The sequence below is a fragment of the Streptopelia decaocto genome, assembly GCF_964273445.1.
Source record: "Streptopelia decaocto genome assembly, chromosome: 15".
Taxonomy (NCBI): domain Eukaryota; kingdom Metazoa; phylum Chordata; class Aves; order Columbiformes; family Columbidae; genus Streptopelia; species Streptopelia decaocto.
In genome coordinates, this window is record NC_138670.1 from 7370418 (window position 1) to 7385207 (window position 14790).

Below are 14790 nucleotides of genomic sequence, written 5' to 3' on the forward strand. Positions count from 1 at the left end.
TTTTTTGTCTCGACTGATAGTCATTCTTTTCCTAAATACAGCATTCTTCCCTCTCCGTAGTGAGTAGTACTTGCAGTTTTCCAAAATCGGGAGGTTCACAGAAAACTTCTCCTGCATTGTGCTTCTGTGTTTCAGCTCTGGCAGAGGTGAAATCTTTCACAATCAATCTGCATTCTCTTTGTGCACGTGTGGTTCTCTCTTTAATTGGAGATCAGGAGATGATTTGGGATCTTGTCAGACTTCTTACAGCATTGGATGGTGTTTTGAGACTTGTGCAGGTTTTCATTCGAAGTGTGTGCAATGTCATTGCAAAGATTCGGCCGTTGTCATGGCAACCGTGGCGGTGCCACCCTGTCAACCCAGCCTGGCGGGGAAAGCTCTCCCATAGCACCCTCACCTTAATGATCTGTCAATACGCAGAACTAGCTGAGGATTCTTCAGACGGAAAGCCTTAAACTCGTCCTGCATCACTTGTACAATTTCAGAGAGTATAAAGAGGCAGTGTCACTCAATAAGAGAGATCCTTGGATTTGGGAGACCTGAATTGTGCTACTTCAGTGACCTTGATCGAATCAGCGAATATGTGCTTCAATTTCCTTACTGTTAACTGAAGGCAACAACAGAGGCCGTATCTAACATCCTTAGAGATGTGCTGATAGTCAGTAATGGTATAATGATTTATATGTGAAGTGCCGTGCTCTCGCTTAAATTCATGGGCAGCGAAACTCTGATGATACGCAAACTAATCTTAATATATAGATGGATCTAATCTATTTACAGACACCCTTGACAATGGGTACAGTTTCCAGGCTAATGTCTAAATACTAATTTTCATTTGGTGCATTATTGCTCAAGATACTCACGCACCTCTTAGAAGGTGCAACGCCATAGTATTGGGGGAGCTGCAGGAACCCTCTCGTACCAACCTTCGCTGCAATGTCACCAGTCCGGGGCTGGGCGCTGATTACATTGCAGAGTGAGAAGACGTCTTAAGGATGCATAGAAAGAAGGGAACACAAAATATAGCAAGGGCTTCAGCACTTTCATACCTTTCTAAACGTGATTGGAATGTAGGTGCCGCTAAAGGGAAAAGATGGAAATCAAGGATTTCTGCAAAGAAATGGGTCTCACGTAACTTTCTTTAAAATAAGACAAAAATCTTGCTCGTGTGTCTGTCAATGGTAGAAGTGTTGTGACATATCTGATGGGAGATGTGTCCGTCTCTCTGGGCTTACAGAGCTCGTTATCATATTCAATTGCTAGAAATCACACATTCTTGAAGAGGTTTTCTTTGATAATTTTGAGATACCCCCATTTAATCTAAGCAGAGCAGAGTTTAGTCTGACGACATATCTCATGCTAAATGAGGTCAGGAGATTAATCCCACAGCATTTTAGAGAAGCCATTTCACATGGAAAAAGGCACAAGGAACTATTGACTTGTGTGTGAAGAGTAAAAAACCAAATTCAGTGATGCATTTTTTGTTAATTTTTTTACTAGTAGTCTCCTAGGAGTTCCTGGATCCTAAATGTTGTAACAAGATTGCTAGGACTTTGAATTGTTTGGTGAGATAAGAAAAATGAAATTGCATTTTTAAAACCTTTAAAAGCTCCGGTCAGATCTATGCCATGGTGTATAATTGGTTGTGATGAGATCAGCTCTCAGCTGAAGCAGAGCCTCGTTACTAAGATTGAAAAAATCATGCAAGTTTTAATGATCAAAAGCACTCAGTTTGAGTGACACAATGAAGTGCTATTTCAAAAATCAACATTTATAGATTAATGTCTTTCATGTATTATTAAAGCCATATTTAAAGTGAGTTTTCAGCTGGAATCTTTGTGGGCAAATGAAGCTGCAGTAGTAAGATTTGTTCGTGCAATGCAGCAAGTGAACACAGTGATAGTGAACAGATACTGGGATGTCATGGTGGTAAATTTCCTGTAATCTTACAGTCAGCATTGATCATGCTCATCTGGTGGATCTAAACATAAGGTTTCAATAACTTGACATCATTATTTCCCTATAAAATGCTCTTAGGTGTGATCACTGAGCTTAATTGGTAGTGTGCTTGTGATGGCTTGAGAAACCGTGAACTAGAAGCACTGAACTAGTTCCAACCTCTTTTCTGTCATCTCTGGAAACTTCATTCCGTCTCCAAATTACTTTAATTGCAGGAATCTCTGTCTGTCCTGTAGCCAAACGTCATAAAACCAGAAACTTTCATAGTTTCTGGTTGGGGGCTGGGGGGGGTTATTGTCTGTGTGGGAGGCAGAGGTTTTCTCAGTCTTTGTTAAGACAGCTTAGGAACATGTTCATATCCTGAACAGTGCAAAGGGTCTTGTGAGTTATTACCTAGTTTAAATGCTAGTAATTGTTTTTCCTGGAATTTGTTTGCTCTGGAGAGAAGTGAATAAAGGCAAATCTTTTGTTCAAAGTGATGAACTAGAGTCTCCTTCTCTTCTGATTGCTCTTGTTTTTTTAATGGAAATCAGATTTTGCTGCAGCACGCCATTTGAGCAGCCCTGAAACCATTTCTCAGCCTTTAACAATTCTACGTGCCGGGCATTCTGGCAGGGGAAAGCTTCCAGTTCAGGGTTGTTATCTGTGGCAAACTGGATAATGTCAGATGGGAGAGCTTGCAGTGCTTTCAGAAGCTGTCTTGTCCGATATTAACAAATAAGTATATGTGCTCTGGCAGTGTCCAGAGTTCTGCTGTCCTCATGAGGAAATATTGTGGAAGAGAAGCTTCTCATTCCCTCTTTGTTGAAAGGAGAATGTTTTTTTCTGACAGTTGTAGAGAGAGAGAACAATTTTCTTTGATAGTGAGGAAAGCTTGCATAGAGCCCTATGAGAAGGGGATAGCACTGACAAGAAATTGTGAATGTTGTCCTCAGGACTTTGCTAAATTTAGTACTTACAAAAATTCCTGCTTCTGTCAGGGGAAAAAGGAAAGTCTTGCTGCAATCCCTTCCCCAATATAAAGTAGGTCAGTGGCGGTGGTGTTGACTCTCTCTGCAGCGTATCCTCTTCTGCACTGCCACAGTGCGAATGCTGATTTCTCCTGTGTGCACATTAAATACATAGCATAGTACAATTCCTTGGCTTTGTTTGCAGAGTCCTTATTTCTGAGCAGGAATAGTGACAGGAGGCTGGTGCATTGGGGGGAAGATCAGGATTAATCATATCTGTGCAGTGGAAAGCGATGTCTCAGATGGCAGACTCTGATACGCTTTTCTGAAAAGAATCATCATTGATATGTGTCAGCCCTCTGAAGATGTTATAAAAGTTGTAACATTTAATCCTCCTGATGTGAAGGTGTTGGATTGTCTGCCTCTGTTCATCAGTGCTGGAACGTGGCAGGAGAAAGTCCAGAAGAGCAAAACAGCTTTTTATATGGAATCAGCAGGTTATTCCTCATTAAATCCAGACCTCTGTGCTGTATTGGGTTTAAGCAAATCTTCTGGCTTCTTGTTTATGCACCCATACATCTAATGACATAAAAGCAGATGCTCTAAGGTGCTTTGGGTGTTGAAGTTCAGCTATGGATTCAGTATATCTCATTAGGGACTTCAAAGTTTTCAGCCGTAAGGAGACATGTGCAGATACATTTCAGCATGGTGGATGAGCTAACTCATTCTCTCTTTTAAAGCTGTTATTGAAGTGGTTATTAATTTATCTTTCCCATTTTGATTATTTAAGCTTACTTCCATTTTAATGGGAACAGAAGTTGAGGAGAGTCAAGCAGAAATACTGAACTAGTGCTAAAGCTGCTTATAGTTGAGCAAGTCTGTTCCATTGCAGCTGAATTTATTTGGAAGCTCAACTTTGTGTGTAGATTTACCCTGGTCAGCAGCCTATGTAGGTAGGGAATGAGATTTGGAGTGAACTTGTCAGCAGGTGATTTTCTTCTTTCTCCATTATCTGAAATCCTCGGTTGTTTTCCATGTACCCTGATGCTGATGATAGATTTTCTATTCCAGAAGGTGAGTGTTTAAATTCACTTATAAATCTTTGTGTTACTGCTCCAGGAAATTAGACTTCCTGGCACTGTCAGGGTAATGACTTTAACTTAGTAGATTACAAAAATGTGGACAATTTGTCTTCAGCTAAAGGCAACATGTAGTGTGGGAGAGAAAAGCTTCAGTGAAGCTTTACTCTGACTTTAGGTTTGTAATTAAGATTAGCTGCTGTTCTCATTTCACTGCCATTTTAATTTGCTTTCTTAAAACCTTTACAAGTTGACTCAAGCACTCACCTGCCCTTTCCAGCTCCCTTCAATCATTAATTTTGATTGTCGTATTGTGAATAAGTGAGTAGAACAGGTTGATTAATGGCACCATCCACACCCCTCCTGTGCCCGCCATTGGAAAGTGGGGGACTGGGAAGATCTTCTCTGTGAGAGCAAGTAACGTGGTCTTGTATTAACGTCTTTCAAGTATTTCATGCACGTTGTTGAGAATTCCTACCAGAATTATTAAGTATCTATTATTTCTGTTGCTTTACTAAGTAGAGTGTTCATTTTGCTCCCGTGTGTTTTTCATAATTTACAAAGCAGTGAAAGATTTCTCATCTGTCTTCCAGGGCTTTGAGTCAGAGAAAATTTATTACCTTGAGTAGGGAAATTCCCATATGGAGCCTGCCCTTGCCAAACTTCTCCAGCCTGGTACCTGTAAATCCTCATTCTTTTTTTTCCTCTCCAACATCTGTAAGGAATTTGGAGCAGGCACCTGTGTGTTTTTTTTTCCTTTTTTGCATAACATTCTTTCCATTAGCTGGCTGCTAATAGTTCTAGAATACTCTGCTCTTACTGTCATAATGTTGTGCCATTCTTACGCTGAGCCGCGCTGCAGTTCAAAGCTGCGCTGAGCCGAGGCAGCGAGCTGCTTCCTGGCCTGCTGAGCTGGGCTCTACAGGTGTAAACTCTTATTTGTGATCTTTATGGGTCTGTTAAATTTGATTATGTAGAACACAAATTACAAGTTTAGGGCTGGAACTGAAGGGTTTGAAAAATCATAGGGGGAGATGCAACTGGAACATGAATTGGAAGCACAGGAGTACCTGAGTCTTTTGTCTTATTTCTACCCTAACATATCTCCTTTCAATGAAAAGAATGAGTCTGAAATAACTTCTTGTTGTTCTTAACCTGACAACTCAAGCAACTTGAACCAGTAGCAAGTGTATTATAGAACAGTTGCTATTTTCATTTCAAGTAGATTGGCCTAAGCCTGTAAGAGTTGTAGCCCGTATTGACACTCGGTGACACTTTGCGTTTTAATGACGGGTGCGTTTCTGGCACCAGTTGGATACGGAGAGCATTGAATGGTTACTCAGTGTGGATTTTAAATGGAGTGCAAAACTCTGTCACCAGTAGTTAATTTGATAACAGATGCAGATGCTTACTTAAAGCACAAAATCCTTCCAGTAGGAAGGTTGTTCCTTTTAGAGAGGTTTTGTTCACCGAGTTTGCAGTTCTGTGTAAACTCTAGTGGCGTGAGCAGTGATGGGTGGTGGTGACTCATCTGCGGAGATGAAGAGGTGCAGCTGAAACCCTCCCCAGTAACTGTGCACAGTGACACTGCTGAGACTCGCAGCTCTGCTGTGTGGGGTTCACTTATTCCACCAAACCATATGAGAGGCATTTGAGATGGTTACAGGACCAGCTCTTACTCTGGTGTTATCTGTCTGCTCAGGAATGTGCAGAATAGTTTTGGCTTTGCATTCTGGTAATTGCTGCCACGTTTGTGAAGTGGTTGCTGTTGCGCTTCTGGAACGGTGCAGCATCGCAGCGCTGAGCCGGGCCGTCCTCCCTCGCGTCGTCCGTGGGGACATCCAGGCGAGAGCTGCGTTTACAGATGAGATGGGACAGATTCCTGGCAGAGGTGAAATGGCATTTGTGGAGCAGAAAAGCTTTTGCAGCTGTAGCAAGGGGAAATACAACATTTGTGTGACTAGACTGCCCTATAAATTGCCCGGTTAAGGGAGATTTACTTTTGTGTCAGGAAGATTTGAGATGGGAACTTGAAGAGTTCCGCTACGTGGAGGGGATATATTACCAATGTGAACTGGAGGAGAAATTTCAACTGTGATAGTCACATATGTCTAATATCTCCTCACCCCCAATATGGACACTTCACAGTGTAAATGTCTTTTTCAGTTTTAGGTTTTGTAGATTTAAGTTTAAGCTGAGGGAGCAGTGGGAAGCAACTGCAGGGAGGGGAAGCAGGAGGAGCGGTTGTAGTGATACAAGAATTTCATTCAGCTCTATGTTTATGCAGGACTGAGAATGGGAAGCTCTTCATGAAGTCATAGGGTGGTTGTTCTTGTTGATAACTTCTTGGCTCTGCTATAATTAGGTTGCCTGTAGAGTTCCTCCTTTTCCCTTTGTTTTCTACCTCTGTCTTAACAGCTAGAGGGCAGATGCCAGATGAGTTGGGAAGACACCTTTCTTCCTGAGTGGTTTCAAACTTCCTTCTGAATGAGAAAAATCTGACTTGCCTATAATGTATTTTGGTTATCCTGGAAATGGTGAATGAACAGCCACAGTGGTTCCTTCTCTTTATCCTTCTCTTGCATTCTTGAATGTTCAGTCTTCTGCAGAACAGAGGGCAGCTGGAGACAAGATTCTCCCTCTCCAACTTTACGTTCTTTCACCTGTGACTCTCATGGGACTGTAAAACATCTCCAGTAGTCAGCTCCCAGCTCCTTCTTGCCTGAGGCTGACACCCAAGAATATAGATCTGTTATCATAACTAGCAGTATCTTCAAAAGACAAGAATCCCGGGTGGTAAATTCCCTTTCCAGCTTGATGTGAATTTGTGGCCAAGTTATAAATGCACAGAAAATGAGACTTATGCATGTGGTTATAAGCTTTTAAACTAGAACAGCCTATATATACTTGCATAATAAAGTAGCCTATGAAAAACTAAACAGCAGGAACTCCACTCAGGCACATGGTAATTACAGCAGCTACTAAGGAGACGGAGTGGTCTGGGGCTTCAGCAAAAGACAGAGCTGGAAGCAAGAGTCTCATTTTCGCATTCCAGCATTGCTACTGATGTGCTGAGTGGCCTGAAGCAAGTTAATTGCATTCAGATGCTGGGGCTATAGAGAACTCGTTCATGAAGCGTCTGCTGCTTCCACTGCCTTCCCTAGAATACTTACTGGTATTTTCACTGCGGCTGTGATAACCAGTGCAGATGGAGTATACGTGATGTATTTGTAAAACCAGCAAAATTATGGCAAAGTATTGTGTATCACAACTGTTGCTAGCACCACAGTGATAGAAAAACTAAATAAGAACATATTTTCCATTAAAGGTGGATGGTAGTAGCTTACCCCAGAGGGATATTGCGTGAATGGACTTGAGGAGTTCATGTTGTACAGAGCATTTTGAAAATATGTAGCACTATGAATTGCTTTGTATTCTTACTGTGCTTGTTACACTTACTGTGTATTTTTAATGGAGAAGTTCAACTGTATTATTTATGATGCTCTGTATAGATATGTATATACAGAAACCAATATATAACACGAAACCTTGGCAAGTTTTACAGCCCAGCTACAACGTTTACTGTAGTTACAGCAATGTGTGCTCTCTGGCAATGCAGGATCTTAACCCGTCAGCCACTGATAGGATTTTCACATCCTTTATACTTGGCTAACATTTCTGATGACAGAATGGTTAGTACTGGAAAGTGATAATTGTCAGTCATATCTTTTTCCTTTCACAGCATTCCTTTTACTGTTTGCCCCAGCTAAGAGCAGTTAATACTCTTCTTTCCCACCCTTTGGTTTGTGTACATGTTTCTGCATGTCTCATTTAGCATTTCTATTCTACAAGCAATTCTAATTGTTACTTGAAAATAGAATGCCTGTTATTAGAGAACATAGCTCATTATACAGATGCTGCTTTTATAAAATGAGAATGTGCCAAGAAAGTCTTCCAGGAATAAAAGCAGGAGTCGGTGAGAGGTGTTTATCCCACATAACTGTAACTACCTCGTCTTGGGACTTCATCACTGCAGTGAAAAATTCCATCCATCCATCCATCGCTGTTGTGTTATGTCAGATTTCTGCCATGCCACTTAGTCGATTTCATTTAAGAAACAACAATGAAAGCTCAGTCTTTTTCCCCACTTTCAGCAAGAGCGTATAAAATGAGATTGTACTTTGAAGAGGGGTGTGAATCAGAAAGTTTTCCTGATTGCCTTGGCCAGTGTTCTCGTGAAGCACAAGGAAGAGGAATGCAGCTTCTGTTGGAATTTAGAGATGAAATTTCCTGTCAAAGTCAATTACAAACACTTCCTTGCACAAAGTTACAGTTGTCTCTAATGTCCATCAGAAGTACCGCAGTGAAGTTCTGCTGACAAAGCTACTTGACAAGTTAAGAGAACAGCAGAAAGTTTCAGAACAGCTGAGGCAGAAAAATGGTGTAATGTCGATTTAAATCCCCTGCCAGATTTCCAGAAATAGTGTGTGCATAAGTGAAGTAAGTAGTGATAGCTTGGGGTGAGTGTTGGGAAGGCTGTACCTTTAGGAGCAACAGGAGCATGGATCGCTTTCGCAGAGGCCTGTGGGACTCAGATGCTTTCAAACCTCAGCGCTAGACAGACACCTCTCCATTCTGACTTAAAGCATCTGTCTGGGATACTCGTGACTGTCCCGTCTGGTGTTCTTTTGCCCTCAAAAATGCGTGCTGATGCCCTGTAATTAAGCATAGGAACAGGTTCCTCTGAGAGGTTTTGAAGGGTTCTCTGTCTTTGAAGGGTTTCCAGATCTGACTGGACAAAGCCATAAATAACTTGGTGTAAATTCAGCACTGAGCCTGCTTTGAGCAGGAGGCTGGCCCAGTGACCTCCCACGCTGCCTTTGAACCCAGTTGTTTTGTGTGACTCTCTCGTTAACTGATTACAAACCCAAAAAAAAGTGTCTGGGGAGAAGAGGAAAAAAAAATCCAGCACAAAACAGGATTTTTCCAAAACAGCTTCATCTATGACAGCTAGTTAGGGAACGAGAATGAGAGAGCCCGTTTGCCCGTGGAACCTGGGAAAGGAGAATAGATGCAAAATGAATCTTAATAGTTGGATCTCAGGTTTATTATGTTTTAAATTATTTTTCCCCCAAGCTATGGCTTTTTAAAAGACAAATATATTTTTACTTACAATATGTACTTTCTGTGGTGTCAGTATAGTAATCCATGGAGTCCTCATAGCACCACAATGTTAATCAGTCTTTGAGGGTGAGCTTGTAACAGCTAATGATTGGGGAGAGAAAGGGGAATAAAAATGAAATAGTTGTGTGATTCTGAACTGATTGCAAATTGAGGTACTAGAGATTGGGTAAGGAGGCAATGCAGCCAAGACAGGGGAGGTACCTGCAGTAAAATGTCTAGCATTTTTTCTGCTTTTGCTTGAGCAGTATTTATTAGAGTTAATGGAGAGCTTTAATCATGGTGTTAATCCGAAAATTAAAATAAACTGGACTGTCAACCTGTGCATTCTAAATTGGAGAAGTCAGTGGTGCTCATTAGTCAGACTGAAGCTCTGGTTGTGTGTTGCAGGAAGGCAAATAAAATCAAAAAGAAAGACTTCTGTTTTTTCAGCATTAATTTCTAGTGCGTTTACCTGCACAGCTGCTGCAGTGCTATTATCTGACTCATTACTTTGTAAGCCACTTTGAGATATCCTGAATGTGAAAGCCGCTATGTAAAGCCATATTTATTTCTATAACCCTGAGTGCTCTGCACAGGCTTAAAAGCTCCCCCCTTCTCTGACATGACAGGGGAATGATATGACTTAATGTGCCATATACCTCTAACTGCAGATTGAAGAAAAATGACCTTGAAGTGAGAGGCAGACATTTTACATTGTAAAGCAGACACTTAAATTTACCTGTCAGCTGGAGGGGGGAATCTCGTTCTGCATGGTTTAGAAAGCAATGTCAATCCAGCCTTTCATTGCTCTGGACCCGCTGAGAGTTTGATTGTTGACCCAGGCGTTTTCAGGTGATCAGTGTGAATGTTGATCGGTACATGGTGGGAAGGAGACCATTTTTATTTCAGCCTCTTAGACCATTAGTTTCAGCCCTGAATTTTCTGTGTCTTAGTCATAAGGAGAGCTGGAAGTCTGTAATAGCAAGAAATGTTGTTTGTGTGTTTAGGAATAGACCATGATTCAGGCTTATCTGGAAGAAGGATATGTGAAGAGCAATCCTTCCAGCTGGTATCCAGTTCAAGCATGTTTTGCACACCTTGCGGTCTCCTTACTGAATGAACTGTTGCTTTTGCAGGAGACACGTAGAACAACATCATATTCTCTTCTAGCAGAAGCCTCAGTGAAGTTTAAGTATCTGATCACTGTGACAGTCCACTTGAACAGGCCAAGTCTAGATAGGCAGGACAGAAATAGAGTGGGAGGGGAGAGCAGGACACAGGCAGCTGAAGTGAGTTGTACGGTTACATGGCATTTCAGTGGCTGAGCTGGGAACCGAGTTGAGGTTTCCCGATTCCTAAAGCAAGATCTTTCTTGCTGGCTTATGCTAACAAGCCAGGTAGCAAGCCCTTTCCATTGGAAATGTCACTTTGGTCCCTCTTATACAAAGCCAGAAAGAATATTTAACCTAATGAGTTTTGAGACCTCTGAAATCACAACCAGCAAATCTGCAAACATGATTAAGCAAATAATTGCATCTTGTCCTGCTGAGAGCTTAAAAATTATGAGCAAGAGAAGCATCTCCAAAGACACATTGAAAATGTGAGGGGACAAAAATAAGAACAAATCTAGAGAAAGGATCTGCTTTAACTGTAGTGTTCTGAACGACCTTTAAGCACTTAGGAAACTGCAGTCTGCGTTCCTTGCAAATACAGGTTTCCTGCTCCCTTTTGGGGGATATTTTGTGCGTTGAGTCATAAAATGTGCTAGTGATCGCTGCAGAGCCCAAAAGGCAACTTACAGATGTGTAAGAGGAGAGATGTGTCAAGGATGACTGAGGTGTTAGTTGTGTTGCAGCATGTTTGGGATTTCTCAAGGAATGAGACAGTGTGCGTGTCAGGAACAGAAAATCTAATCCTGTTTATTCAATTACACGAGTGCTGCTTCCAGGGAAGCCCTTCCCTTCTGGTTGGTGCAGGTGTCCAAAACTGAAGGCTTCGTAAAAGCACGTGTGACTTACGGATTTCAGCAGTTCTGCAAGGTTTTGCTTCGTAGTTAAATCCTAACAAGCAGGTCCTTTCCAAACCCGACATATCTACTTGCTGAAGGTGATGTTGAGATTAAACCCATTGAAATTAAAATGTATTAGTAGTTTTCTATGGGGCTGGATCCCAGCTTCCCTGAAACGCTTAAAACTTGGTGCCGCTCCCCTCAATGCAGTCTGAAGGCCTGTTTGTAGATCCAGCTATGGGCTCAGATGGCCCATGAGAAGCCGTCGGGGCATTCATAACACTGCCTTGCAGATACGAATGATTAGAAACTGTACTCTTGAAGAAGGATCCCACCTTACTCACACAGATCTTTTCAGACTTTTCTATAGGCATGAACAAACTCCACGGTAAATGTCAGCTTCTGCTTAGAATCTTTTCCATGGGTGTTTTTAAGCTGGATTTTTAATTGCTTAATATTACCATAAAAAAGCTGCATTGCAATCAAAAACTGTCCTAAGTATAGTGGCTGTTGGGTTAGGGATCTTCCCACTGTTTGAACAGTGATGAAATGGTTTCAGAGCAGCTGTCAGAGTTGCTTTGAGGTAGTGTCTGCTGTAGCTTTGTTGTAAAACTTCTCAGATGACTTTCTGGTGTCCTGTGAACGTGGGCCATTCCTGCAGTGTGGTAAAGATGAGGCCAGTCTGCAGTTGGATGCTGTGTGATGTTCCCCTTTGTCTCTTGAAAAATGTCTCTTTGCTTCCTCTATTCCTTTCAACTAAGTATCTCATTCATTGCTACAAGCTGGGGCCTCAGTCTTTATTTTTTTCTTTTCTTTTTTCTTTTCTTTTTTTTTACTTGAAAATAGATTTGTGGTTGGAAAATATGCGTGTATTTGGACAGCTAAAGCTTCAGAGAGCTACTTCTCTCTAGATCGTGTTTATCTTATTTCCCATTTTGGTCCAAATTTAAGTTTCATAGCAAGATGTATCTTTCCAGGAAGCCTATAATTCAATGGGCAAAGCTGGTTTTGTGTCAGTGCTGCCTGTGATATCAAATAGTCAGTGCATCAAACAGCAGACGTGTTTACATTTAACAGAAACTTTCCTATTTCTCTAAAAAGCTGCAGAGAATGGTTGGCAGAGAGTTCCCCTTCACTCCATCCCTTCAATGTGGTACATCCCAGTTCAAATGAGGAGCAGCAGCATCTTCTCTTGCCTCTCACCATCTGTAGCCCCTGCCTGGACATGGTGCTTTGAGGATGGGTGGAAAACCTCTGTTCTTGAAGGCAAATTAGGGTTTCTAGCTTATGCTGAAATGCATGAGAATTAAGTACCCAAATACTGTACCTTGAAAACCTGGGCTGCGAGGTCCATTTCTTGTTAGAGAAGTTGAAGGAAACCTTCTATTCATGCTGCCTCCACTCTGGCCTGACATTAATTTGACATTGAAAACACAAAATTCTTTTACTTGGATGCTTGGGAGATACTTGAATCACCTGACAGCAGCATAGTGACTGTAATTGAGACAGATTAGAGGCACTGGGCTGCCTTTGGGTGCATGTGGCAGCTTTCATGAGATGGAGAGAGGAGTTGAAATACACTTTTGACTTTGGAAACTGTAGCAGGAACTAATTAGCAATTTCAGGACACAAACAGGATCGGAGGAAGTGTTTGGGTTGGCGTATAATAAATTATTTAATAACATGAGGGAGTCTTTCCATATGGCACTTGATTATAAAATGCTTATAAAGGCAAGACTGCAGGGCTCTGCTTGTCATGAACCAAACAGGCTTCTATTATCAGTCCTGGTGATTAGGAATCACTGACCTTTCATTTCTCTGGGCTGAGACTGGACCTGCTAGCTGCTTCTTAGCTTGGATTCCAATAACCTTTGCCCAAAAAAGGTTGTTTATATCCAAATATTTCCTTCCTTCTGGGAAGTATTTTGATTTTGAGGTGTTTGATGTTTCTGTGAGGGTAGATCCACTGGAGAATTTATTCTTCCTTCGTATTCGAGGAATTCAGGCTGTGGAATTCTGCTGCCTTTCACTGCCTTAAGCGGACAGGCCTCTAACAAGCAACTGAATTGAAATGAATAACCAAATACCTGTGTAATGGCTTATGACCATTTATGAGACTCTACATAAAAATCATGATGAGAAGTGGAAGTATAAGTAGACTTGGTGAAGCATAAGTAACCCAGAAAGCAGCTTTCAAACTGGCTTCCAAGTGTGCATGAGCTCTGAAAGATTTTGTGTGTGTGTTTTTGTTTGTTTTGTTTTTCTTGGAGCTGTTTTCCTCTTGGCATTGAAGATAAGACAGGCTGCGGCGGGGAGAACCTGACAGGTGCCAGCCCAAGTGGAAATACTGTCTGTCGCAGCTCAAGCGGCACCCATTGCTGATACATCCAAACGCTTGTCGGGAGTGTGTGGGCTTTCAAACCAGAGCAGAAAGCAGGACAGTGTTTTGAAGCGCAGTCAGTGAAAACCCCCACAGCCCCACACCTGGCAAATCAATCCCATTTCTGTAAATTCCTGTGCGATGGAGGGTTTGGGTTTGCCTTGCTGGTTAGGAGTCTGTGCAGCACCCCAGTGTGTAAAGGCAGAGAAGGGCTGATCCCACAAGGTGCTGTGGGCCCCCCCACACCCTGACTTTCCACAGACTCGGTGGATCAGCATCCATGGAGGTCTGGGGCAGTGCGGCTGCTGCAGCCAGGCGAAGCAGCGGCCACTTGCTGCAATATTTCAACTAAATAAGTGTTACCATGTAGGTTTTCCTGATTTGCCTTGCAGCTCTCTTTCTGTAGTGTTCTTCCCCTTTTCTGTGCTGGGGTTTTCTGACAGTAAGTTTACAAAGCTGTTCAACAGCTAAACAGTTCTGAATAATGTCAGGAGCCAAGGACTGATGCATTTTTCCTTTTGCAGTGAGCTTTTCTCTGCAGACAGGTTTCTACTGCTGGGCTGGGGGGAAGCTAAAAGCTCCTTAGCTTCCTGGAGTCAAAGCAGCTGATTGGCATCTGGAACTGCAAAGCTGAGTTTTACAGGGGCTTGAGGCCAAAGAAGGGCAATTTGGAACACATGATCCTTGGTTAAACACACACAAACGATGAGAGGAAAGAAAATGGTAGGTCTAGGCAGCAACAAGTTGAAGGAAGAAGTCCCTTAACAGTGCTGTTGATTTTCAGTGACGGCTCTAGTTCCGCAACATTTTTGTGTTATGAGGCTCTTGGACTTGTTGATAAGATACTAACAGCAACACGTTGTATTTTATTATTGGACATAGCTGTGGTGTGAACTTTTTTCTTGTTGTTTTAATGGGGTCTTTCTGTCAGGGAATCACTCAGTATCTCTCTCTTGAATAAACACATTTTATACAGTAAGCTCAAACCTTCCAGTGTTTGGGCATGTGCACTATTAACAGCAGTGAGAAGAGTCTGTCTTAGGTCTCAGGTGTGTTTGGCTGCCTCACGTGGCAGCTCTGATCAGAAAAGCAGTAGCATGCTTTGCAGAATTGTATGTGGGTTTTGTAAGGAAAATGCTGTTACCTGGTTTTGGTTTTTTAAGGAAAAGTCCCTGAAAACACACATGTTCTGGCATGTGTACATGAATGTACATTTGTAAAACCACATTTGTTTATATAATGTGAAAAGTA

At 41.9% G+C, this 14790-nt stretch overlaps 1 protein-coding gene across 2 annotated transcripts in view; it reads left to right on the forward strand.

The window, feature by feature from the left end:
* Positions 1-14790, forward strand: part of ARVCF (ARVCF delta catenin family member) — a 150790-nt gene that overhangs the window by 102008 nt on the left and 33992 nt on the right. The window lies entirely within an intron of this gene.